We start from the raw sequence: 26,839 nt of genomic DNA, 5'->3' as shown, positions 1-26,839 counted from the left end.
ATAAATGGTATCCACCTGTCATTGTGAATTTCAGACAGAAAATGCACCTCAAAATCTGTCGCACATTTAAAAATCTATTTTTTTTTCATCTCAAAATATATTTGAGTACTAAACAAGACTTCCAACAGAGGTCGATGTTCTAACGGTAAAAATATTCCCCATGGCAAATAATGGTCATTGGTCAATAACAGGTTCAGGTAGATACATTTTTTTGCCATAAAAATGCATATGAAACAAGCAATAAAAAGCAGGATACAGTGAAAAACAAAGAAAGGCAATTTCCAGGTCAGGAAACATATTATCATTGTGTTTTGTACTTTGTTAAATAGACTCCTAAGTGATCCCCAGTAGTCCTTGAAAGGCTTAAAGGGATACTGTCAGGGGAAAAAAAAATTTCAAAATGAATCAGTTAATAGTGCTGCAGAATTCTGCACTGAAATCCATTTCTCAAAAGAGCAAATAGATTTTTTTATATTCAATTTTGAAATCTGACATGGGGCTGGATATTTTGTCAATTTCCCAGCTGCCCCAGGTCATGTGACTTGTGCTCTGATAAACTTCAATCACTCTTTACTGCTGTACTGCAAGTTGAAGTGATATCACCCCCCCCTCCCCCCCCCCCAGCAGCCAAACAAAAGAACAATGGGAAGGTAACCAGATAGCAGCTCTCTAACACAAGATAACAGCTGCCTGGTAGATCTAAGAACAACACCCAATAGTAAAAACCCATGTCCCACTGAGACACATTCAGTTACATTGAGAAGGAAAAACAGCAGCCTGCCAAAAAGCATTTCTCTCCTGAAGTGCAGGCACAAGTCACATCTGTTTGCTCTTTTGAGAAATGGATTTCAGTGCAGAATTCTGCTGGAGTAGCACTATTAACTGGTGCATTTTGAAAAAAACATGTTTTCCGATGACAGGATCCCTTTAATATGGCAACGATAGCAAGAACTCAAGTTCACATAATAGAGCCGTTTAAATCAAATTGTGGGCTGGCAAATTTAAACAAAAAAGAACATCTCAAAAAGTGTAGCCTTTTTGAGATGTTCTTTTTTGGTTAAATAAATTACTTTTATTTGCATCATATCTCGGAGTGAAGTTCGGTCTGTGCCAGCCTACAATTTGATATAAACGTTTGTAATTACTTCCCGAAGCTGAAGGTCTGGGGCTTGAGCACCTGGACTCCCTGTCTTTTTTTGTAAGACTGCTTACATTTATACATAACTGGATATTCCCCCACCCCCCCTTTTTGCCCTCTCCGCTATAATTATCACATAATACAGTGAAAGACAGTGAACTTGATATATCAATAAAATTGATTTTTCACAAAACATTCTAACCCTGTTTGGAGCTTGAATATAATTTAGTGTGTATTGGTTAATTATTTGATTTTTGATTGAGTATATTTAATTGTGAGATTGATTTTACAGTCTGTTGCAACTTAGTCATCTGTGGTGAAAGCTGGAGTAGTTGTAGGGTTGCCACCTTTTCTTCACAGGAAAGCCAGGCAGGGGGGTGGGTGGCTACATCACGGGGCTCATCCATGATGTTAAAAGGATGGGCCAGTGACATCACAGGGGTGGGGCTATGGTTACTACAGATCAGGCAAATGCTGATCAATCTAGGAGAGTCCTACCAGGTATACCTAATTTGGAAAATCGGACAGGTAGTTTTGACCCAGGCAACCTTTCTGAGATGTCTGGGCCAAAACCAGGTGCTACCCTAAGTGATTATTAATATGGTAAAGGCATTGTTCAGTATAAAAATAAAAACTGGGTAAATAGATAGACTGTGCAAAATAAAATATGTTTTCATTAGAGTTAGTTAGCCAAAAATGTAATGTATAAAGGTTGGGGTGAGCAGATGTCTAACATAATTTCCAGAACACTCCTTTTTTGAAAATATTGAAATACATTTCATATCACAACACTATAAGTTTATGCCAACATGGTTTTATGCACAATCAATCATGTCATACAAATTGAATTGCCTTCTATGAGGAGGTGAGCAGAAACACAGACCTTGGAGATTTGGTGGATGTGATTCACTTACATTTAGCTAAAGCATTTGACAAAGCACTGCACATAAGGTTACTGATTATATCAAGAAATGAAGGCCTTGAACATACTATTTGTACTGACTGAAAGTGACTTGAAGGCATGGTCATACATAAAAAATGTTCTAGTTGGGTCACTGTTGTTAGGGAAGTACCCCCTATAGTTAGTGTCTACTAAAGCTAGTTCCTAATTTCTAAAGTTAAGTCATATGATATGCAGAATATAGCAGGTGTTTTGTCAAATTAAGCAGACATCTGTGGGCCTCAATTTCAAAAGTGAAAAGTGGGACAAGGGGCAATGTGTAGGGCAATATAACAACTTTATTTTATTTTTTCAAGGTTTCCCGGGCTTGTTTAGTGTAATGTATTTGCTGCAACATACATGTCCATTGAACTTTAACTTGCCGTATGCATATTAGGCAACGCTAGCGCAACTTTCATTCGCTTGGCACAGTAACGCTAGCGCAATTTCACAAGTGTTCATCGCCTTGGACCAACTTCAGATTTTAGTGAATTAGCGTTGTCATGGCGAATCTATGCCTGGCAAAGTGTTGAGCTGTGAGCGAAGCCGTCGTTAGTGAATTTGCCACATAGGGACAGACTCACTAAGTGCCAAATTTGCGATAGCATACGCTTCGCTCACATCGCAACACTTCACCAGGACAATGCTAATTCACTAAAATCCAAAGATGCGTCCTGGGTGCCGAACGCTGGCAAAGCTGCAGTAGCGTTACTGCGGCAAGCAAAGCAAAGTTGAGCTAGCGTTGCCTAATTTGCATAAAGTGGGAAGTTAAAGGGATCCTGTCATCAGAAAACATGTTTTTTCCAAAATGCATCAGTTAATAGTGCTACTCCAGCCACATGACTTTGGGGCAGCTGGGAAATTGACAATATGTCTAGCCCCATGTAAGCTTTCAAAATTGAATATAAAAAAATCTGTTTGCTCTTTTGAGAAATGGATTTCAGTGCAGAATTCTGCTGGAGCAGCACTATTAACTGATTCATTTTAAAAAAAAAACATTTTTTCCCATGACAGTATCCCTTTAAAGTTGCATGGACGTATATATTGCAGCCAATACATTACACTACACAAGCCTGGGAAACCTTAATAAAATAAAATAGAGTTATACAAGAGTCCTCTGCACTCAACCCATTATTTATATATTTAAGACAGAGACATTTTGTGCATACTGCTACTAAAAAATGCCTTACCCTTTAAACAAAACAGGGATTGTTTGTCCATATATTGCAATATATTCAAGCTGGCCAACTATGTTAAAGTCATCCCATATCTTACCAGTCCCATACTCAATTTTCATCTGATTCATTAAGAATTCTATTGCTTCGTTATACATTTTACAAAGGGACTAAGTTTTACCTGCAACTTACTTGCTGCTTTCAAAGTAAAACTCCCAAACTTGGCTGCCCTTTTATTACAATTCAAATGGTTAGAGGACGACAAGGTGCTCCAGAATTTATTGTAAGGTTACTCACCAAACAGTGAAAGTGGTCCGGGTGCACCAGCCCCAGACCCCCAGCTTCGGGGAGCGGTACAGCAGAAGATAAAGAAGCAGGGCTGACCGGCACTCAAACGGATCCACAAGACCAAAGATGCTCAGTTAAAAGATAAATTTATTGGTAGCCCATGGATTAAGCACCCTGAAGGGTGTGAAACGCATAGGGTGGATGGTGATGAAGCTATATTTTAAATTTTTCTACCAATAAATTTATCTTTTAACAGAGCATATTTGGTCTTGTGGATCCGTTTGAGTGCCGGTCAGCCCTGCTTCTTGATCTTCTGCTGCCCTTTTATTACACACCAGTGGGATCACCTGACTATAGTTGGGAAGGGTGGGAGCTACAACATGGAGCTGGTCACTGCTCCTGTATGACTATAACAAACAAAGGAAAGTTGTGCTCACCACTAATTTTTAAAACCATTAGGCGGGGGTGCATTGAGGCTGCGACCACAAAATACATATAGACAAATACAAGAGTACTTGTTTGTTATAGTTATATACTTTGACGTAGTTGGCCAGCTTAAATATATTGCAATATATGGACAAACAATCCCTGTTTTGTTTAAAGGGTAAGGCATTTTTCAGTAGCAGTATCCACAAAATGTCTCTGTATTAAATATATTGATAATGGGTTGAGTGCAGAGGACTCTTGTATTTGTCTTTATGTATTTTGTGGTCACAGCCTCATTGAGTTGTTATATTGCCCTACACATAATCCTAGTGTATAGTTTATGTACCATATGTCAGGAAATGTAGAGGGGAAGCCGGGTCCCCCAGAAAAAATGTACAATCTTTTGCAGCCTATCACCCTGAAAAATGAAAAGACGCTTGCATTTTTTGGGACTCCTATCTACTCTATTGCACTTCGCCTGGTCTGAGGTGGCGAAGGCAGTAAAACCCGCATCTTAGTGAATTTGCGTAGTTACGTCTATTCGGCAGAACGCAACTTCGCCAGGCGTAAGGGAGCGAACTACCGCTAGAGTCTATCTCCTTCACTAGCGTAGTTACGCTTGCGCCCGTTAGTAAATCGGCGAAGTAACGAAATGACGTCACGCTAAATACAACTCCAAACATCTGCCAAAATCTTCATGGATTCTTATATCCAAGCACACACAATATACTATATATCTACTGCTAGTAGGGAATGGAGCATGACTGGGGACACAAATGATGGCCACATACAAAAAATAATACAAGTGACTTGACTGGCTGCTGACTTTGTGGACCAAGCCAAGTACAGGAGCTCTCGTCCTCAATGTCTTTGTTCATCTACTATTTTTGGTAACTCCCCCACCTATTCCTCTACCAAGCAGGACATTTTTTATTTTTTGGGTGCTTGAAAGGTGTTTACGTAGGAAATCAGCTCTTACTACAGAAAAGAGGTTATGTATTTATCATATTCTCAAGGAATGTAGCAGCTACATATTCCATGTATCTGACTTGATCAGCACAGGAGATTTTAAAGATTTTGAAGCGTTTCTTAACACAGACATTTTTTCATGCGCTAATGAGTTGTATGAGTATAATGATCAGTCTGTTAGCTGAGGTAATACAGATAATAATAAAATGAATAGGTGTTTAAATATACTCTTTCTTTGAATTCACAAAAAATCTGACCTTTGCAATTTCACCTGTGTTTACTGTCCCTTATATTAATGTATATGTTTTTGCACTTACTGTACATGTAGGAGCCTAATTTATGCTTTGAAAAAAAGAGGCTTTTAGGTATTTACACAAACAGCTATGAAAATAGTCGAAATTGTTTATTACAATTTTGCTCAGCAACATCTGAATCACTCTTAATGGCCTTCATGTACTCTTGTGAAGCGCATTTAAAGAAAAATATCTACTAAAGATCAGTAGATTTCTTTAAAAAAGTACATTTTGACAAGTTTTGCCATTATTTATAGATTTTGTTTTACAAAAGCTTTGATGTGTGCATAAGAAGCATAATACCTTACTGAATAAGATAGTCTAGGCAATTTACTATTTTACCATTAACGAAGAAGTCATTGATAAATGTTTAAGTGTAGTGTTGATAGCTGACTGGTTTTACCTATACCCATTAACAGGTCTATGGAGTTGGACTTGGACCAATAAAAAAACATTTACTGAACCACATGTGCCCCTAGGCCTCCAGTTTACTAGTCCAGTAAATCTGGGAAATATTTAACACCGCCTTTAAAAAATAATCTCCAATGAGAACTCAATATACAATATATTTTAAAAGTTTAAAACAGAGCCAAATTGCTATACGTAACCAACAATGCAGTGTTTTCTCCCAACATAATATTCAACACCCGCTGAATATCAGCCCTTTGCAACTTGCATGTAATTTACCATTGCAGAAGACAAAACCACCTGCTTTGATAATTTGTGCGCCAGTGTTTCTCAGTATAAATGGTGTCTCTTCCAGCATGCCAATGAATGTGGCATCAAAAAGGGCATTAACATGTGATGCAATAGACGCAAGTTAGTTAAGTGTGTAGGTGTTACCAGGAGCGCTGCTGTCATGAGGCGAGTTGAGAACTCGCCTTAGGTGGCAGCAGCCTCCTAGGGTCCAAATTCCCCTTGCATCCAGGCAGTGGCTTGAGTTAAAGATTAGAATATGGATAGGAGAGGGCCTGTCTAGTATTATAAGTAATAGAAAATGGCAATAACAATACAATTGTAGCCTCACAGCGCAATTATGGTTTTCCAGGGGCAGTCACCTCTTTTTGAAAGCTTGCAAGAGTCAGAAGAAGACAAATAATTCAAAAACAATTTGAAAAATGAAGATCAATTGAAACATTACCAATTGACCACTCTATAACATATTAAAATGTGAAAAATTACACAATTAAAAAGGTGAACTACCCCTTTAAATAATGTCATACTAAGACCTATAAGGCTGGGGTTCATAAAAAATCCATGGTGAGACAGCCCTGACAATATACTGTACATAAGTGTTATAAAAGGGAAGGCATTACCAGTATGCTTAAATTATATTAAATGATTACCCTTTGCTTGGACAGGTGAGCCTTACGTTAGCAGAAAAATTATTGCTGGAAAACTTGTAAACATTCTACCACTACCCTTAGGTAATAGGTAATTCTCAGTCCCCTTACCCTCACATAGACAATTAGCTCTGGAGTGGGACAATATTAATGTATTCTCTGATTCTTGCTGGACCTTGTAGACAATTGCACAACAAACACTGTCTGCTCTCTTCAAATATTCTTACAATTAGAGGTTGCTGTTCAAATTCCAAATGTCACTAGATATTTCAATGTGCACAGTGTGCAATGTGCAAAAGAGTTTGCAAATGACCATGTTTATTACCCACAGCGCAGTACATATATTTAAAATTGACTGTATAAAAGAGAGGGCAATGTTGAGATTGAGAACAAAATACAGAAAAAAGGTATTGTGCTTGACTGTAAAAAAAAAAAGCTTTCTACCCAGGCATCATTATAACTAAAAGAGTAAAAAATCTAAATTATAATTCCTCACATCCTTCAAACTAGGGAAATTGTTTGTTTCACATAAATATATTTTGCATAGGGCAAGCCCCTCCAAATGGAGTCCCCCAAGTCTAAAACAAACTTGATCTGCTGTCTTTATGCTCTGGAGATGTCAACCACCTGAAAAATGTGAGATTACAGGAACAGTAACACCAAAAAATGTAAGCATTTTAAAGAAATTAACTTATACATACTGTTAGCATGCACTGGTAAAAACTGTGTGCTTGCATCAGAAAGACTACAATATTGTAGCCATTGGGTCAGCCATTCAAGCTGAAAAAAAGTAGAAACGCTATGTAACCTGTGCATTTTCTCCTTTTTTCCCAGCTTCAATGGCTGCCCCTAAGGCTACACAGCAGCTCGTTTATATAAAATATAGTAGTCCTTTTGAAGCAAACATTTTTGACAGTGCAGAGCAACAGTACATTATATTTCAATTACTTTGATACAATTTCCGTTTTTGGTTTTACCGTGCCTTTAAAGGAGAATTCAACCCTTTAAGAAATAAACCCGTATCCCCCCCACCCCATGTAGACCCCCTCCCTCCTCCCCCCAGCCTAACTGCCCCCCCGGAGAAATGCCCCATACTTTATACTTACCCCTCGGCTCAGTTTCTGGCATCCGAGTTCCACGCAGCTATCTTCCGGGTCTTCGGCAAGCTGAGTGGGAGATCGGCATGTTGGTGATCAGAGAACAGCATGCGCAGTTGGAGCAATTTGCCGGTTTGAGACAACTGCACATGCGCCGAAACTCACGAAAATTGCTGAATCGCTGGAAGAAGACGAAGACCCAGGAGATGGCTGCGTGGAACTCCTCTAAAGGAGACATAGCAATAATGACCACAGGCTAAAAATTGTCATTATCTTTAAAAATGACCCCTTTATTGCAGCTTCCCATAAGTTTGCTATGGTCCCTGACAGGCCCACCTAGTTCCTGATTGGTTCCTACCCTACAGTGCAGTGTGCACCCCTGCAAAGCCAGAGATAAGAGGTAGCAGGAAGTGGAACACATGATGAGTGGTGCTAGTAGAGTTTTTATATACATTTTTAATAAATCAGACCAAAACATAGCTTTAATCAGAACGTTTCTTCTATATTGAGAGGCAGGGGCGATTCTAGCTTTAAAGCTGCCTGAGGTGGTGTTTGCGTTGCCGCCACCCGCACTTACCTGTACATAGCCAGATCATTATCACAGAAAGCGCAATTGCTCTGCGATAGAAAAGCCAAAAGCTGTTTAAATAGAGTACACAGAATATCATAAAACAATTATCACAGAAAGCAATCAGGAACATTTAGAATTGTATGACAGTATGGTAGGAATAGATAGTTACTGGCAAAATAATTAATCATGATAGGAAGAACAAGAGGGGGTAATTCCAGCTCTGAAAATGTCCTATGTAATGGGGTATTTGGGTCAAACCTTGCGATGAAACCACAGATCAATTGAAAGGGGAAATACTTGAAATTAACTTGTCCTTTATTGCACATGGTTAAATATTTTGTAGCACAAGTTAAATAAACTGCAAAATGGAGTCCTTTTTTCAATTAGAAGTATTGAAAACCAGTTACAGGATTTGAAATAAACTAAAAAATATATATAACATAAAGAGCGAATCTGCAAACTGCCATGTGCTTTGTCATACAGCGAACAAGGAAATGAGCCAGAGAATATAATACATGGTATTGTAATATGAGCTAGGGAATATAGTAATATAATTAACTCAGTTTTTCCATACTGGTCACGGGTACCTTGATTATATTGATATAGTAGAGCACAATGAAAGGGATGAAGACATACTTGTTGATCTGGCCTGTTTTCCATGGTCAGCAAACCATGGAAAACAGGCCTGATATGTACCTAGGTGCAGTGAAACAAAGTGCAGGATTCAGGCAACAGAATATTCCACTCTTAACTGGCACTGATATAGTATGTCTCAGTATAATTACAATAAAAGGCATTGAAAAGGTTACTTCATATTCTTGAGATCATAGAACTTTATCGCCTGACTGACACTTGACAGGTAAAATTGGAATCAAGACATGACATCACAACTGCCAGACAGAGGGTCTGGGGCTAAAAATAACTCATTTAACATCTTTGGATTTTTTCAGTTCTTTTTGGCATGAAGAAATGTCCTTGGTTCCAGACTGGTGATTTTGTGAAACTATTTGTGATTTCCAGTGAACACTACTTTCTTTCTGCTATTACATTCACTGCAAAAATACTGAGAATGTGAGAATTTGCTGCTATGGTTCTGTTGTCAGGGAGGTTGTCTAGTCTGTGATAGTAATCCAGCAGGACCCTGTATGTCTCTTTATAATGGGCTTTTGGTTCTTCTGTTACACTTCTGTTTGCTTATTCTTTTTATATCAATTGGTTTGTGTATTTTCATTCCTAATGGGACTCCCCAAGGAAAAAGTGACACATTTATTTGTAAATGTTATTGAAAACAATATCAGTCCTTGCTGTTCTCTGCACTAGCTGTTCTGACTTCTAACAATGGGACAGAAACCAGCTGATTAACAGAAAAGACTTGGCTGGAGAAGCCTTTTTTCTTTCTGAATTGTTTCAAGTGTCAGAACCAGAAGTGCAGAAAGAGACAAATTCTGCTTCCCATTGCAGTTAAGGCGGCCATACACGGGCAGATAAAGCTGCCGATATCGGTCGTTTGGACCGATTTGACAGCTTATCTGCCCGTGTATGGGGGCTTCCGACGGGTCTTCCCGATCGATATCTGGCCACGATATCGATCGGGAAGGTTGGATTTTTACCCGACCGATCCATCGGAGCTGCTTGGCGCATTATAATTCGATCGTTCGGCCATACGGCCGAACGCTCGAATTACCCCCGATATAGCCATGCAGTTTAGTGGCATATCGGGGAAAGATCCACTCGTTTGGCGATGTTGCCAAACGAGCGGATCTTTAAGTCTATGGCCACCTTAACATTTGCAGTGACAATGAAAATTTGTAATAAATGTATATTGAAATGTATGCTTAAAATGTATTTTCTTTCATTAGGCCAATTATTTTTGAATTTATGCCCCCTTTAAAGTGTATTACTAAATGTTGTTAAAACAACGAAAAAAGGATTTTATCCAAAAGTGACTTCTTCAAGGCATGGAAGTGAAATTTATTATGTGATGCCAATTTGTTAGATGCACCACCACACACCCCAGTGAATAAAGTTGACTACTTTTTACCCCAGGCCATGCTCCTCTTCTGTAAAAAACATACTCTTGTCCAGGGTACTTTCTCTCTTTAAATATGAGACAGTTATAAATCCTGTTAATACACTATTTTAGAAAACTACAATAATTGAGATGTTGCGGTAAGAAAACTACTAAGAGGTAAAACATATACAGTAGAACTATAATTTTACATCAACAGATTTTATACTTTCCCAAAATTGATGGTGGTTTTTTCATACAGGCAAGTTGTTTTTCCCTGATTTTACATTTTAACAGTTTATGCTGTTTTGACACCGTCCCCAGGAAATATGTAATATTGTGGTTCTTCTGTATAATATAAAACCGTGCAATATCTCAAAATACAATTCAAATAGACCTGCGAGTCACACTGACCTACATTTGTCTGTGTGTGCAGGTCATCAGCTGATATGAAAGCTTTAAAGGATTCACTCCCATTAAGTTTTTCAGCCCAGGAGACAAATAACTAATCTATTTAATGTGTGTCTATATGTGTGTAGCCAAAGCTGTTCAACTATCTAGATTCAACTACACTGACCATAATGCAGTCCTCAAGGATATTTTATATCTGTACATCTTTATTGAACAACCATGAAAATGCTATTTTTACATAGTTAACTTAAAGGGATACTGTCATGGGGAAAAAAATATAGTGATATCACCCCTCCCTTTCCCTTCTCCCCCCCCCCAGCAGCCTAAAGAAAGAACAATGGGAAGGTAACCAGATAACAGCTCCCTGGTAGATCTAAGAACATAACTTTATAGTAAAAGCCAAGTCCCAATGAGACTGATTCAGTTACATTAAGTAGGAGAAATAACAGCCTGCCAGAAAGTAGTTCCAGCAGGCACAAGTCACATGACTGGGGCAGCTGGGAAACTGACAATATGTCTAGCCCCATGTCAGATTTCAAAATTTAATATAAAAAAATCTGTTTGCTCTTTTGAGAAATGGATTTCAGAGCAGAATTCTGCTGGAGCAGCACTATTAATTGATGCGTTTCGAAAAAAACATGTTTTCCCATGACAGTATCCCTTTAAACAGGTATATCTGGAGGAGGGGCTATATACAGCAACATACTGCAACTGAGACTTTCTGAGATTTCCTTGCAACACTTTTAATATTACAAGAATTACGTTTCCCTTGTGCCCTAGTATTAAGGGCCATATTCTACATTTTCTTACTTAGTTGTTGTAAGACATCCTGGCTTAGCCATTTTACACATGCTTTGATAATATCAGGGAGATGAGCAGACTTTTCACGTTATGCTGAACATGTGCTGTCACTGCCAGTAAAATACAAGAATGAATTTCAATCAGTTTGAAAGAACCCTCTTGTGTGCCTGGAAGCATCCTACTCAGGCACACATAGTACTGCTGAGAGCTAACATATAGTCAGATAAAGCAGCCTGTACTTCTTAAAAGGTTATAATATATTAATTTGTGTTCTTTTATTGTGCCTCCCTGTACTGAACACCCTGGTTTTTGATAGTCTTTTGTGATAAGAGATATATACAACTTTCAGTTAGCAACATTGAATTATGCTTTCTTGCCACTTACTATTGCAAGAACCTGTTGAAGTCAGCTACACTGTACACGAGACAAGGCTGGATTATCATTTGAGCCACGCAGGACAAGTGAATCATGTGAGTCACAGCTCCAACTTAAAGGGATACTGTCATGGGAAAAAACATTTTTTTCAAAATGAATCAGTTAATAGTGCTGCTCCTGCAGAATTCTGCACTGAAATCCATTTCTCAAAAGAGCAAACAGATTTTTTTATATTCAATTTTGAAATCTGACATGGGGCTAGACATATTGTCAATTTCCCAGCTGCCCCAAGTCATGTGACTTGTGCTCTGATAAACTTCAATCACTCTTTACTGCTGTACTGCAAGTCGAAGTGATATCACCCCCTCCCTTTTCCCCCCCAGCAGCCACACAAAAGAACAATGGGAAGGTAACCAGATAGCATCTCCCTAACACAAGATAACAGCTGCCTGGTAGATCTAAGAACTGCACTCAATAGTACAAACCCATGTCCCACTGAGACACATTGAGTTACATTGAGAAGGAAAAACAGCAGCCTGCCAGAAAGCATTTTTTTTCCTGTGCAGGCACAAGTCACATGACCAGGGGCAGCTGGGAAATTGACAAAATGTCTAGCCCCATGTCAGAATTGAATATAAGAAAATCTATTTGCTCTTTTGAGAAATGGATTACAGTGCAGAATTCTGCTGGAGTAGCACTATTAACTGATGTGTTTTGGAAAAAAAAAAAATTCCCATGACAGTATCCCTTTAACACTGTCTTACTGATACCCTAATTTTAACCTAGCAAGGAGCAAATGATAATCAGTTGCCTTAACTGGGTTGTTCACCTTTAAATGAACTGTTAGTATGATTTAGAGAGTGATATTCTGAGACAATTTGCATTTGGTTTTCTTGTTATTACTTGTGATTTTTGAATTATTTTAGCCTTTTGTTCAGCAGCTCTCCAGTCTGCAATTTCAGCCAAATTACAGTCCAAATAACCCTAGCAACCATGCATTGATTTGAATAAGAGACTGGAATATAAATAGAATATGAATAGGAGAAGGCCTGAATAGAAAGATGAGTAGTAATAACAATAAATCTGTAGACTTACAGAGTATTGTTTTTTTAAGATGTGCCAATGACCCACATTTTAAAAGCTGGAAAGAGTCAGAAGAAGAAGGCAATTAAAAAACTATAAAGAAAAAAATGAAAGCCAATTGAAAAGTCTCTTAGAATTATCCATTCTATAACATACTAAGGGGCAAATTTACTAATGGGCAAAGTGACTAATGCTGGCGAAAATTCACCAGCGTGATGTCATTTCGGGACTTCGCTGATTTACTAACGGGCACTGGCGTAAATTTGCTAGTGAAGTAGATAAACTGTATCGCTACTTCGCACTCTAATGCCAACGAATTTGTGCTCTGGTTAATGGACGTAACTACACAAATTCACTAAGATGTAGATTTTAATGAACGTTACCTCCTGCGCCAGACTTGCCTTTGCCACCTCAGACCAGGCGAAGTGCAATTGAGTAGATAGGACTTCCTCAAAAAAATTTACTTTTTCTAAGTCCCAAAAAACGCTGGCAGCTTTTCAATTTTTCAGGGTGATAGGCTGCAAAAGATCGTAATTTTTTTTAGGGAACCCGGCTTCCCACCCTACATTCACTTACATATGGCACATAAACTATACACTGGGCTCATGTGTAGGGCATTATAACAACTTTATTTTCTTTTATTAAGGTTATTAAGGCTTGTGTAGTGTAATGTATTTGCTGCAACATATACGTCCATTGAAATTTAACTTCCCGCCGTATGCAAATTAGCCAACGCTAGCATAACTTCGCTTTGCTTGCCGAAATAACGCTAGCGAAACTTTGCCATCGTTCGGCGCCCTGGACGCGACTTCGCATTTTAATGAATTAGTGTTGTGCTGGCGAATTTTCAAGTTGCGAATTGTGGCAATGTGAGCAAAGCCGTCGCTGGTGAATTTCCAGAATTTGCCCATAAAACTTAATGTGTAGGTCAGGGGTCAGCAACCTTTACTATCAAAAGAGCCATTTAGCCCCCTCTTCCACTAAAGAAAAATAGTCTGGAGCCGCAAAACATAACACAGATTCTAAACGTTTAAAAGTTTTAACCTTTTTTAATTTTAGCTGTTACAACAACAGCGTGCAACAAACAGAAATGGGTATGTGTAGGCCTACTTTGAAATAAATTAAACACTGCATAGCCCTATTAAATGCTAGTGTTCTCATCAGTTTAATGTGACTTCTGTTTCTGAAGCTCCATGCTGATCTTTCCTTACCGTGTGTGACCGCGGTAAGGACCATGATGAATCAACTTGCTGTGGCTTGGTCTTGCCTGTCACTCCTGGGACGTCTATACAGCCCTCGCACCTGCTGACAACTTCCTGAGTGTGCGACCGCAGTAAGCTAGCCATTAGCTTACGGCAGTCGCACACTCAAGAAGCCACCAGCAGGTGCGAGGGCTGTATAGGCAACGCGACAGGCGAAGCTGCAAGATTGAGCCACAGCAAGCAGGATGAAGAGCCGCATGAGGCTCTGGAGCCGCTAGTTGCCTACCCCTGGTGTAGGTGAACCACCCCTTAAAAAGCAGGTAAATCTTTTAGCGATGCAACTAATCCACTATTTTATGATTCGGCCAAATCCCGAATTCTTTGTGAAAGATTTGGTTGAATACTGAACCCAATCCAAACCTTAATTTGCATATGTAAATTAAGGAAAGAAGGAGGAATGAGAATGCAACACACGGTTGAAAAAATGTTGACATCCCTGTTTGTGTAATGAAAAGTCACATGACTTTTTGGATTCGGTTCAGCCAGGCACTTGGATTCGGCGAATCCTGGATTCGGTGCATCCCTAAAATCTGTACATACCCATGTGGGCAGTTTATTTACTTATTTACATACTTTTGTGATTGTTGTTGAAGAAAGAAATATACATTAACAGTGAGCAGGTGAGGTTGTAGGATTAGCATATCTACACTGTAATTGAAAAGTCTATATCAGGAACATCTTACTTGTACAGAATAGCACTGCCTTTACTTGACTAGCTTGGTAAGCTGTGTCTTTCTTCATCATGTTGCTTCTTATTCTTCAATAATTTAAGACAATAAACAAGATACTGCATTCCGTTATGAAGTCGCCTTTGCAGGGAAGGTTCATTGAAGTATTTCTCTCATTACAAAACTACCAGACTTACATTTTAGCTTGCTTTATTTGAAAAAGACTGTTTTATTATTCAAAATATTTATGATGCAGTCTGCTAGAAATAAATATATTTAAAATAAGGCTGGTACCATATAGGAAACATTTTCTTATACACTCCAGATTTCTTTGTAGTAAATATTTGAATTTCACAGGACAGAGCCACCATAAATATCTGATAATCAATAGCTTGCAGTAGATATTGCATAAACATGACATATCATGATCTTTGTCAGGTTATGGGAACATTTATTGTATATGTACAGGTATTGACCTGTTATCCAGAATTCTTGGGACATGGAGTTTTCCGGATAATGGATCTTTGTGTAATTTGGATCTTCATATCTAGTCTACTAGAAAATCATGTAAACATTAAGTAAACCCAATACGCTGATATTGACTCCAATAAGGATTAATTATATCTTAGTTTGGATTAAGTATAAGGTACTGTTATGTTATTACAGAGAAAAAGGAAATTCTATTTAATAATTTGGATTATGTGGATAAAATAGAGTCTATGGGAGACAGCCTTTCCGTAATTCGGAGCTTTCTGGATAATGGGTTTTCAGATAACAGCTCCTATACCTTTAAATATATAACGTTATAAGCATTATTTGCATAGTTTATTTACTATTCACAGGCCCAGGGTCACAAGTTGATTAGTGTTGTAAAGTCATTTATTATTTCATGGATTCAGTCATTTTAAATGAATCACTTAACTGAAGGTTAACCTAATATCTAATCTGAAGCCTAATATATGACTTGAAGCTTGAAGCTGGACATCTTTTATGGAGTCCAGGAGATCCTAGTTATCCAAATTCTCACCCTATTAACAAAACTGTCTTATTTTTGCTTCAACCCCTTTTGGGGTTTTAATGAAAATGAAAGTGGCTCTCATAATTTCTGAACTAATCCAATTTAACATGTTAGATTCGTAGGATAGCAGCTATGGTTTTCCAAAAGAAAGTATCAATTAAACTCTCCAAATACAGCAGTTGCATAGGACAGATTTTATGAATATATTTAATTCCTGGTTTAAACTGAAATGTCTTCTCTCATACTCGATGTTGGTATATCATCTTTTATTTCTGTTCACTGACAATTTGAATTGCAGTCATGGTGAAAGATGACATGATCAGTAATCAAGGAGAATATGAATTCATAAAAATATTTATGGATTTTCTTTATTGCAGAATGATACCCATCACCATTTACTGTTTTTGAACATGGCTAAATTTTGCTGGAGACTACATGTCATGGGCAAACGGGACTCACCAAACTGCCCGAGATGCAGCGCACATATAGCTGATTTCATTCATCTGATGTGGAGTTGCCCTATGGTGCAGAGGTTTTGGCAACAGATCATTAAATTTATGGGTGCAGAACTGGCCTTACCGCAGGTGCTCAGCCCGGCTACATGTTTGTTGGGATTATTGGATTCCATGGTACCCAGAGCAAGAACTAGAGTACTAGACAATTAATGAGATTACTTATGTTCTACGGGAAAAAGATCATAGCGCTACACTGGATGGGACCATCACCACCAACCTTGCAGAAATGTACTGTACTTGTTAACTCACAACTGGAAATCTATAAACTCACTTACATTACATGGCAAGAGGGTGCCCAGGAAAATTCGAGGATGTATGGTCTCCATGAACAAACTCGCTTGCAACCTCGCGGTCATTAAGTTTACAACCTCCAGCCTTCTATTTGCTACTTTATATTATTTCTTTTCTCTTCTTTTTTCCTTATGCTATTTTTATTTGTTGTTGAAAATCAATAAAAAGCATTCTTTAAAAAAAAATTCTGCTGGAGACAGTGTTCCTGAGAAAGAAGCAACAGCAATCAGATTCAGCTTTCATTATTCTGAACTGGACTAGGCCACAGAACCCTGACTGATTGTTATTGGTTTCATAACGAGGCTAAACCATGTCCATGTTTCTGAATAAACCTAATAGTGTGCAAGCCAGTTCCTGTTCAACAGACCACGTTTTGATGTCTGAGAAGCATTTTCACACTCTGCTGACCAATTTTATTTAAGGTCTCTCTGAAACAGCTGAACAGTTCAAGAAGTGGCTGTTGTAGTATTTTAACTTCTCTAAAAATGATCAAATACAGCAGTAATGGAGGTATTTAATATTAGTACTGAACCTAAAATGCTTTGTATTTAAATAACTTTTCATTTTAAATGACTGCTAAGTATATGTCTAGTGAAATATAATTTATAACGCCATTAGGGCTAAATTTACAAAATACAATTTACAAGTATAACTGTCTTCCATCCATCATCTATTCAAAGATTTTTGAGACCCAGGATGTTGACTAGCAATACTATTTATCATGGGTTCTTGTGTACAGAAGAGCAAGAAGAAGCACATAGATAGTAAAACATCCTCGACTACAGACAGTTCTCAAATTAGGCCATATCTGTCAGGACTCAAAAAAAAGATTCAAACCCTGGCCTGTTTGGTGGTCGGGCTGTGTGCTTTTCATCTGAGCCAAAGTTACTGGCTGATTCTACTATGTATCAGATATTGCTCCCTGTCTCTGCCTACCTGGATAACATTGTGCTGGTGATTAGAAAATTAAGGGCCTTTATAAGCCTGCTACTTGGAGCACACAGTGATTCATCATCTGAGCTCCTAGCCTGATCTAGCCCTTGATTCATGATGCCTGTGATCCCTTTCCTTGTTCTGGCCTCCTGTTCCCATCTGATATGTGTCTTTTGTGGATCTCCTGGTTTGACCTTCCGCCTGTTACTCCACTTTGCTTGACTGCTGCCTACCACTGACCTTGCTAGTCTTCTGCCAGCCCTGACCTTTTCAGCCCATTACTGGACTTCTTTCTCTCAGTCTTCTGTCTCAACTCGGGCCTATATCTAGACTCTGTTTTTTTTTTCATTTTACAATTCTGTTTGTTTGCTTTAATTCTGATCATTAAATCTTCCTTCACTTTACCATGACTTCTGATGTTAAAGGAGAACTGTCACGAACTGTCACGAGTTAAGTGTTCCCTATGTTTTGTGTTCTGCTCAGTAAAATTAGCAATAAAGAATAAAGTGTTTTTTAATTTAAGCCTATTACTTTATGAAACAATAGCCTTTTCTCACCTCTGCATCCTCAACCATGCTGTTGTCAATCCCATGCAGCCAAGATCAAAAGCAGTATTGTCGGCGACCAGGCATCATCACAGTATGCACCTCCCTTCCAACAAAGCCATCCCTGATAAACCTTCAGACTCACATCCCCATGGAGGAGCCAGTTGTACTGAATTCCCACCCCGTGCACGGATGATGACATCATTAAAATGCGTCCTCCTTCAGAAGCATGTCTTTTGCAGTGCGTTATGGGGATAGTAGTTCATTGTTTCAGCTTTATATTTAACCCTCCACAGTTTACCCTCTAAAAGGGTATAAAAAAAGGTGCCAAACTTAGACCAGCCTACCTGTGTTAAAGCTGCTTACATTTTCCTGTGCACCAATCCCCAGTAATCTGGACCCAATGCTGAAGATTTGAGCATGTGCACAAAGGAAGGGGACATGGGCAATGATCAGCAGCGGGCCTAGGGGTGCCTGCTATGTAAATCCAGCCCTGCTTGTGTGACTGCAGGGCTGTGATTGGCTACCCTTCTCCTACTGTGCTTCTGGCAGGGACCATTAGGACATACCCACCCCTCACATGGACAGGGACAATAGTAGATCTTTCGAGAACTCCAATAAACTAGACATTTTTAAAGATAATAATTTTTGGTCCAAAGTAAAATCAGCTCCATATACCGGTAGTATTCATTATTGCCTACAATATTAGAAGTTTTTTCCATTTATTCTCTATGCCTCTTATAGACACAAAAAGCCCCATCCATAATTTTCTGGGAATCTGGTGAACATTTTGCAGTACCCATTCACGTCAAAGGGGGAAATCGTGTGGTTTTATGTGACAGATGTACAATTTAGAGAACTGTTGTATTGAAGTACAAATTGATAGAAGTAAAAAGAAGATTAATTAAGATGATACCCATAATTGACTGAATATTTTTAACTGGAAGCTTTTAGAATCATTGTTCCCTTTTTAAAGGGCCCTTTATCGGTTTTGCTGATATCAGTTCATGACAGCCCTATCTGTAACAGTTTTCGGGCTTGGCTATTTTGAGCTTATAAATAAAACATTTTACAGATCTACAGTTTAGCTCTGTCAGAGAGAAGAACAACTTATCATGATGCCCAACTTATCAAGATTGTGTAGTATCCAGAATCTGTTTCCTAAATGATTGTCAGATTCTGGCACAGCTTCTCAGCCTAATATAAAAGTTTTAATAATTCTCATTTAGCTTAATCTCAACGGTGGTGCAAAATATGCATGGTTGTTTTTTATTATTTATTGTCTTACAAGGGAAATAAAAAAATCTTTTGACATATGTACATGCTTGGCAAATCCTTATAATATTAATATACATTGTGATCCCCCCGCTGATGGTGTCTGTCTCAGTGTAAAAGAAGAAATAAACATTTTTTTCTGCACATTAGTTTTCATATCCAGAAGCAAATTTCTGTTACTGTTCCACTTTCGTGTTTGCTCAAATGCTTAAATTATTTCAGATGTGAACTTGACTTCAACAGAGCACAGTCAAGTGTTGACAAAGTCAGCAACTGAGAATAATGATGACAGAAAGAATTTCACTACCAGGGCTTTTGCAGATTCATAGAGCTTTTTTTGTTTTAATGTAATTTATACTTGTACTGTTCCCTGCTCTCAGACTGACAACCCTGCAGTTGCTGAGATCCGGGGTTAACATTGACAAAGCACGGCATTCAGGGTAACAGAAAAAGTCATAGATGACAAGAGAGAACATTCTTAGCAGGAGAAAGTGCTGACATCAGTGCAATAAGGACCTTTGCTTGGATTAAACATCCAGCGGAATGACTGGAACCAGTTTTCTTACAGACCATCAGGCAGATGGTCATTTGTAGGCCTCTTACTTATCAAATTGCGTTTTCATGGCCCATATAAATGAAAGGTTTTCCTGCTTTTCTTTGCTACCTTATGCTGGTTTTCATCCCAGTTCTCAAATGCACTGAAAATGTACTTGAAATGAGTGCTCTCCCTTAGATCATGGATCCTAGGCAAACACTAAACCACAGAACCCAATATAGTCATTTTAAAATGCAAAAGCTATCTGGTTTGCTTTCAAGTGAATTTACTAGTGCCTGAAACAAGACTGGGGACTTTATAAATGTAACAGCCAGGACTATTATGTCCCACAAGTAGGTTATTTTATTTAAAATCTGGTTGAAAACTTGAATCAAAAGTCTCTACTGCCTAATCGTTTTCTTACCTTTCTTTACCTTAAGCTGGTTTTTATCCCAGTTCTCATATGTCCTGAAAATGTATTTGAAAATGAGTGAGTGATATTTTGGTTCCTGAGCATACACTAAAGCTCAATGTAGCAAGTATTTTATAAAGCAAAGGCTATCTGATTTGCTGTCAGTTGAATTTCATTAACATAGCTCTAAATATCCCGAAATTAATATTTTTGCTCTCCAAAAGCCCAAAACTACACTATCTGTACTGTAAGTCCTAACTCAGGACTTTTTATCCTGAAAACCTTTAAAGGGTCATTAGCGCTGTAATGGGACATGTGGAGTTAAAGCCCTAAACTGATAGATTGTATCTGTAAAGGCAATGAGAATACTTTGTATACTATTCCTACTGCTACCATGCATTGACTTTTCAATTATGAGCTATTTTGACCAATAATATAATACCAGTGTTGGACTGGCCTGACGGGACACCGGGAAAAAACCCAGTGGACCCCAAACCCTTAATGGGCCCCCGCTGGGCCAGTCTCGATATAAAAAAAAAGTTTTTTTGAAGCCGCTGCGCAGCAGCATCTGCGCATGCGCGAGGCACCTTTCATTCAGGAGCGCCATGACGCAAGTGCGCTGAGCAGTGCCTTTATGCTTGCGCCCTCTGCATCACTGTAGGGGGGGGCGCATCACGATCGGAGGGGGGCGCTGGACAGTAAAGGTGGCCATAGACGCAAAGATCCGCTCGTTTGGCGACATCGCCAAACGAGCGGATCTTTCCCCGATATGCCATTAACGAGCATGGCTATACCGGGGGTAATCTGAACGATCCGATTACGATGTGCAATGGGCTCCGGCGGGATCGGTCGGGTCAAAATCAAACCTGTCCGATCGACTAAATGATGATCTCCGCCGGACGAAAGATGTCGGCACTCTCTGCACCGATCTCCTCGATTTGTAAGATAGAATCTGTGCGTCTATGGCCAGCTTAGGTCCCGGTGGGCCCAGGGCTCCCCAGTCCGACCCTGTATAATACTGTGCCCTATTGAACACACAAAGCCTGCTGGCTGGTAATTATTATACTACATAGGGTATTAAAATGTAAATATACATAGCTGGAACTAGGGGTAGGCAGAGTAGGCACGTGCCTAGGGCGCAAAGCTCCTCTGTCGCCTACCCCAAGTCCGGTTCCCTTCTCTGGCCGACTCATTTTTTCTCACTGCCTTGGTAAGGACTGGCACACTCAGGGTTTGTATATTATGCATAAAAGGAGAGTTTATTTAATGTTTCGTTCCTACACCAGGACCTTCATCAGGAACAGCAAACAAACAGAGCCTCCACCAGCAAACAAAAATATATACCCTTTCCAAGATGGCTGCCAAATGGTTGCTAGGCAACAATTTAAAAAACAGTACATGTGTTACAAATGTAATTATGCTATAGTTTTACAAAAAGCTTTAGTTTGTCATTGCTATGATCCAAAGTGAAACTTTATTGGAGGAGTAATGATAGCCAAGAGTGCAAGCAGAGTGCATATAGAGAGGAAATAGAGTGGGTGGTATACAGTAGGTAGCATTACCTGCTGATACCAAGTGCTTGAGTTCATTAACTGTATGAGTGAAGATAAGAGGGATCACCAGTATCTGGGCAAATAACTGTTTATACTGCAGAGGTGAGCATGCTAGAGCACCAAGCCTCCATAATCTACCCCAACGGATACTGTTGCTTGGTGCAGCCCCCATAGCAACCCTGGTCTCCATAGACCGCTCATTCGCTGCCCGATGTAATATATACCAGCATACTGCCAGCTTTTTAAGTGGACATTCTTAGCAAGGGAGAACAGTGCATAGCAGGTTAATTGGTGTGATAGGTACGATCGAACCATTATTGACCAGCATAATGCCATATAATATAACATATTAGCTGGCAGTATGCTGGTCAATAATAGTTCACAGCAATAAACCTGCTATGCACTGTTCTCCCTTGCTAAGACTGTCCACCATTAAAGCTGGCAGTATGAAGGTGTATATTAGATAGCACACCAAATGTGCAGTCTATCTGGAGACCATGGTTGCTATAGGGGCGGCTCCTAGCAACGATATACATTGAGGTTGATTATGGAGGCTTGGTGCTCAAACATGCCCACCTCTGAAATTTAAACAGATATTTGGCCGGATACTGGTGGTTCCTCTTATCTTGATTCATACAGGTAAGCACTGCGTATCTTGACAGCGATATATAAATAAATGATGAAATGATGATGATACAGGTAATGAACTCAAGCACTTCGTTTCAGCAGGTTATATAACACACACTCTATATGCATTCTCCTCGCACTCTTGGCTATCCAATAAACTATCACTTTGTATTGTAACAATGACAAACTATGGCTTAAGAACACACGTAGTACTGTATATAAACAAATGCCTGGGTGCAAATCGGATAAAAATCCTGGTGTGCATCAGCATTTTCCTATATATATATTCTCTCGAGTATAGGGAACAAAAAATGTTTTTTCTTCCAGCATGTTCAAAACAAGACATCCTGAAAACGAACTTAATAAGGTATGGAAAAATTAATGGCATGTGTCTATCCATGTTTCAACAAGCTTTCTGACGTAAACAACTGGTGTTTCAGTGTTAGTGGCCCATAAAATGATACACTTTTTTTTAGTTCACACTAAACATATTTGAATTCTGTAGCCACATTAAAATAATATGATTCAACTCGGTCAAAAGTACATTACAAAAGAGATTAAATTGAAGGCTTGAAGGAAATATATGTAATTCATGTGCTCATACACAATGGCATAAAAACAATAAGAACAACCTCATCTGAGACAACAGTTGATATGTCCAGTATAACAACACAAACTCCTAGATGATGTGGCTAAATAAAAGGAGACATTGTTAAAGCTGGACCAATAAAAAATGCAGCTTCGGCACCTCCAGATAGTTTAATTTATTAGGCAACTAATAACTGGCCAAAAAATCAGTGGGGCTGTCAACTCATGCTCTTGTGCATGTGGAATCCATAAAAAAAGCATGGCATGGGACTGCATGAAGAAATTCCCATGTGTAGGCAGTGCTGTAACACTCAGGAGGAGATAGCAAAGACAATCTGTGTAATACATTCTGTGTAGGGATGTCGCGGACTGTGCGCCGGCGAACTTGTTCGCGCGAACATCGGCTGTTCGCGTCCGCCGCAAGTTCGCGAACGTCGCGCGACGTTCGCCATTTTGGGTTCGCCTTACCTGGCGCTTTTTTTGACCTCTCACCCCAGACCAGCAGATACATGGCAGCCAATCAGGAAGCTCTCCCTCCTGGACCACCCCCACACCCCCTGGACCACTCCCCTTCCATATATAAACTGAAGCCCTGCAGCGTTTTTTCATTCTGCCTGTGTGTGCTTGCAAGAGCTAGTGTAGGGAGAGAGCTGTTACTGATTTCACTGATTTCTTTGAGGGACAGTTGATAGTAAGTTTGCTGGCTAGTAATCTACTTGATACTGCTCTGTATTGGAGGGACAGAAGTCTGCAGGGATTTGAGGGACATTTTAGGGTAGCTTTGCTGGCTAGTAATCTACCTTCTACTGCAGTGCTCTGTATGTAGCTGCCTGCTGTGGGCACTGATCTCTTCTGATCTCATCTGCTGATTGCTGTAATAACCCAATAGTCCTTGTAAGGACTGCTTTTATTTTCTTTTTTGTTGTTTTACTTTGCTACTTTAACAGCCAAATGCTATTAGTCTAGCAGTGTTGGGGAGTGGGACTGGTGTGCTACTGTGCTGCTCCTAGTAGTTCAGCAGCACCAACCCGAGAAAATTTTTTTAATATACATATAATTTTTTTTTTATTTTACTTATCTTACTGTTCTTTAAGGTGTCCAGTGCTGTTTGCTGTTCTTCATAGTAGTGCACCAATAGTAGTGCACTTGCAGGCAGTGGTCATCTAGCTGTGTGAGCTTGTTCACATTCTGTCTAAATATCAATAATAATACCGTCTCCAGAAACACCACCTGAGTGACGTTTTTCAAGCAGCAATAATATATTCTGTATCCACCACTGCTGTAGTGTATACGTTGACCTTGCAGGCATTATTTGCCCAGTGTGTTCTTCATTTTCAAACCACTGCCACTTAGCTGTGTGAGCTTTTTCACATTCTGTCTAAATATCAATAATAATACCGTCTCCAGAAACACCACCTGAGTGACGTTTTTCAAGCAGCAATAATATATTCCGTATCCACCACTGCTGTAGTGTATACGTTGACCTTGTAGGCATTATTTGACCAGTGTGTTCTTCATTTTCAAACCACTGCCATCTAGCTGTGTGAGCTTGTTCACATTCTGTCTAAATATCAATAATAATACCGTCTCCAGAAACACCACCTGAGTGACGTTTTTCAAGCAGCAATAATATATTCCGTATCCACCACTGCTGTAGTGTATACGTTGACCTTGCAGGCATTATTTGCCCAGTGTGTTCTTCATTTTCAAACCACTGCCACTTAGCTGTGTGAGCTTTTTCACATTTTGTCTAAATATCAATAATAATACCGTCTCCAGAAACACCACCTGAGTGACGTTTTTCAAGCAGCAATAATATATTCCGTATCCACCACTGCTGTAGTGTATACGTTGACCTTGCAGGCATTATTTGCCCAGTGTGTTCTTCATTTTCAAACCACTGCCACTTAGCTGTGTGAGCTTTTTCACATTCTGTCTAAATATCAATAATAATACCGTCTCCAGAAACACCACCTGAGTGACGTTTTTCAAGCAGCAATAATATATTCCGTATCCACCACTGCTGTAGTGTATACGTTGACCTTGCAGGCATTATTTGCCCAGTGTGTTCTTCATTTTCAAACCACTGCCACTTAGCTGTGTGAGCTTTTTCACATTCTGTCTAAATATCAATAATAATACCGTCTCCAGAAACACCACCTGAGTGACGTTTTTCAAGCAGCAATAATATATTCCGTATCCACCACAGCTGTAGTGTATACGTTGACCTTGCAGGCATTATTTGCCCAGTGTGTTCTTCATTTTCAAACCACTGCCATCTAGCTGTGTGAGCTTGTTCACATTCTGTCTAAATATCAATAATAATACCGTCTCCAGAAACACCACCCGAGTGACGTTTTTCAAGCAGCAATAATATATTCCGTATCCACCACTGCTGTAGTGTATACGTTGACCTTGTAGGCATTATTTGCCCAGTGTGTTCTTCATTTTCAAACCACTGCCACTTAGCTGTGTGAGCTTGTTCACATTCTGTCTAAATATCAATAATAATACCGTCTCCAGAAACACCACCTGAGTTGTTGTTGTTTTTGTTTTAAAAATAATGCCAGGCAAAGGCAGGCCGCCACGCAGAGGCACTAGGGGCCGTGCTGCTATGCTATCCTGTGGCCCTAGGAAATTGCCCAGTTTTAAAAAGGCAATGACCCTGAACTCCCAAAATGCTGAAGAGGTAGTTGACTGGCTTACACAGCACACCCCATCCTCTACCGTTTCTAACTTTACCACAACATCCTCATCCTCCACTGCTATGGCCACCCCACGTAACACTTCCTCCACCACCGGCGCCCCTTCTTCACTGGAGTCAGAGGAGTTATTTTCACATGAGTTTCTTGAACTGAGTGATGCGCAACCATTATTGGCAGAAGAAGATGAAGGAGATGAGGACGTTACACCAGATTTAATTCTGGCAGAGAACACAACAGAGATGGACATAATGAGTGATGACGAGGAGGTCCCCGCTGCTGCTTCCTTCTGTGAGCTGTTAGAAGAAATTGATGCATCTGAGGAGAATGATGATGAGGAGATTGATGTTTTGTGGGTGCCCAGTAGAAGAGAGCAAGAGGAGGATAGTTCAGATGGAGAGACGGAGAGTCAGAGAGGCAGGAGGAGAATAAGACTTAGAAGAAGCAGGGAGGACAGCTCGCAGGGAACAGTAGGGCAACAACATGTATCGGCACCTGTGGTCAGCCGGCCAACGCACCCGCCATTGCCGCCAACGCCGCCAACTTCTACTGTTACCGACCAGATTGCCAGCTTCAAAAAGGTCAGCAGTGTGGGATTTTTTTAATGTGTGTGCCTCTGACAAAAGCGTTGTAATTTGCAATGAGTGCAGTCAGAAACTGAGTCTTGGGAAGCCCAACAGCCACATAGGTACAACTTCTATGCGAAGGCACATGAACGGCAAGCACAAAGCACTTTGGGAGCAACACCTCAAAGGCAACAGGCAAACTAAAAGCCACCCTCCTTCTGGTCCAGCATCTTACTGCTCTACCTCTGCTGTCCTTGACCCGTCTGAACCACCCTCCACTCCGCCTTCCACCTTGACCACCAGTTCCCATTCCCAGTCATCTGCCCCCAGCCAAGTTTCTGTGAGGGCCATGTTTGAGCGTAAGAAGCCAATGTCTGCGAGTCACCCCCTTGCCCGGCGTCTGACAGCTGGCTTGTCTGCACTCTTAGCCC

Source organism: Xenopus laevis, chromosome 7L (assembly GCF_017654675.1).
Source record: "Xenopus laevis strain J_2021 chromosome 7L, Xenopus_laevis_v10.1, whole genome shotgun sequence".
NCBI classification, from domain to species: domain Eukaryota; kingdom Metazoa; phylum Chordata; class Amphibia; order Anura; family Pipidae; genus Xenopus; species Xenopus laevis.
This window is presented reverse-complemented; position numbering follows the sequence as displayed.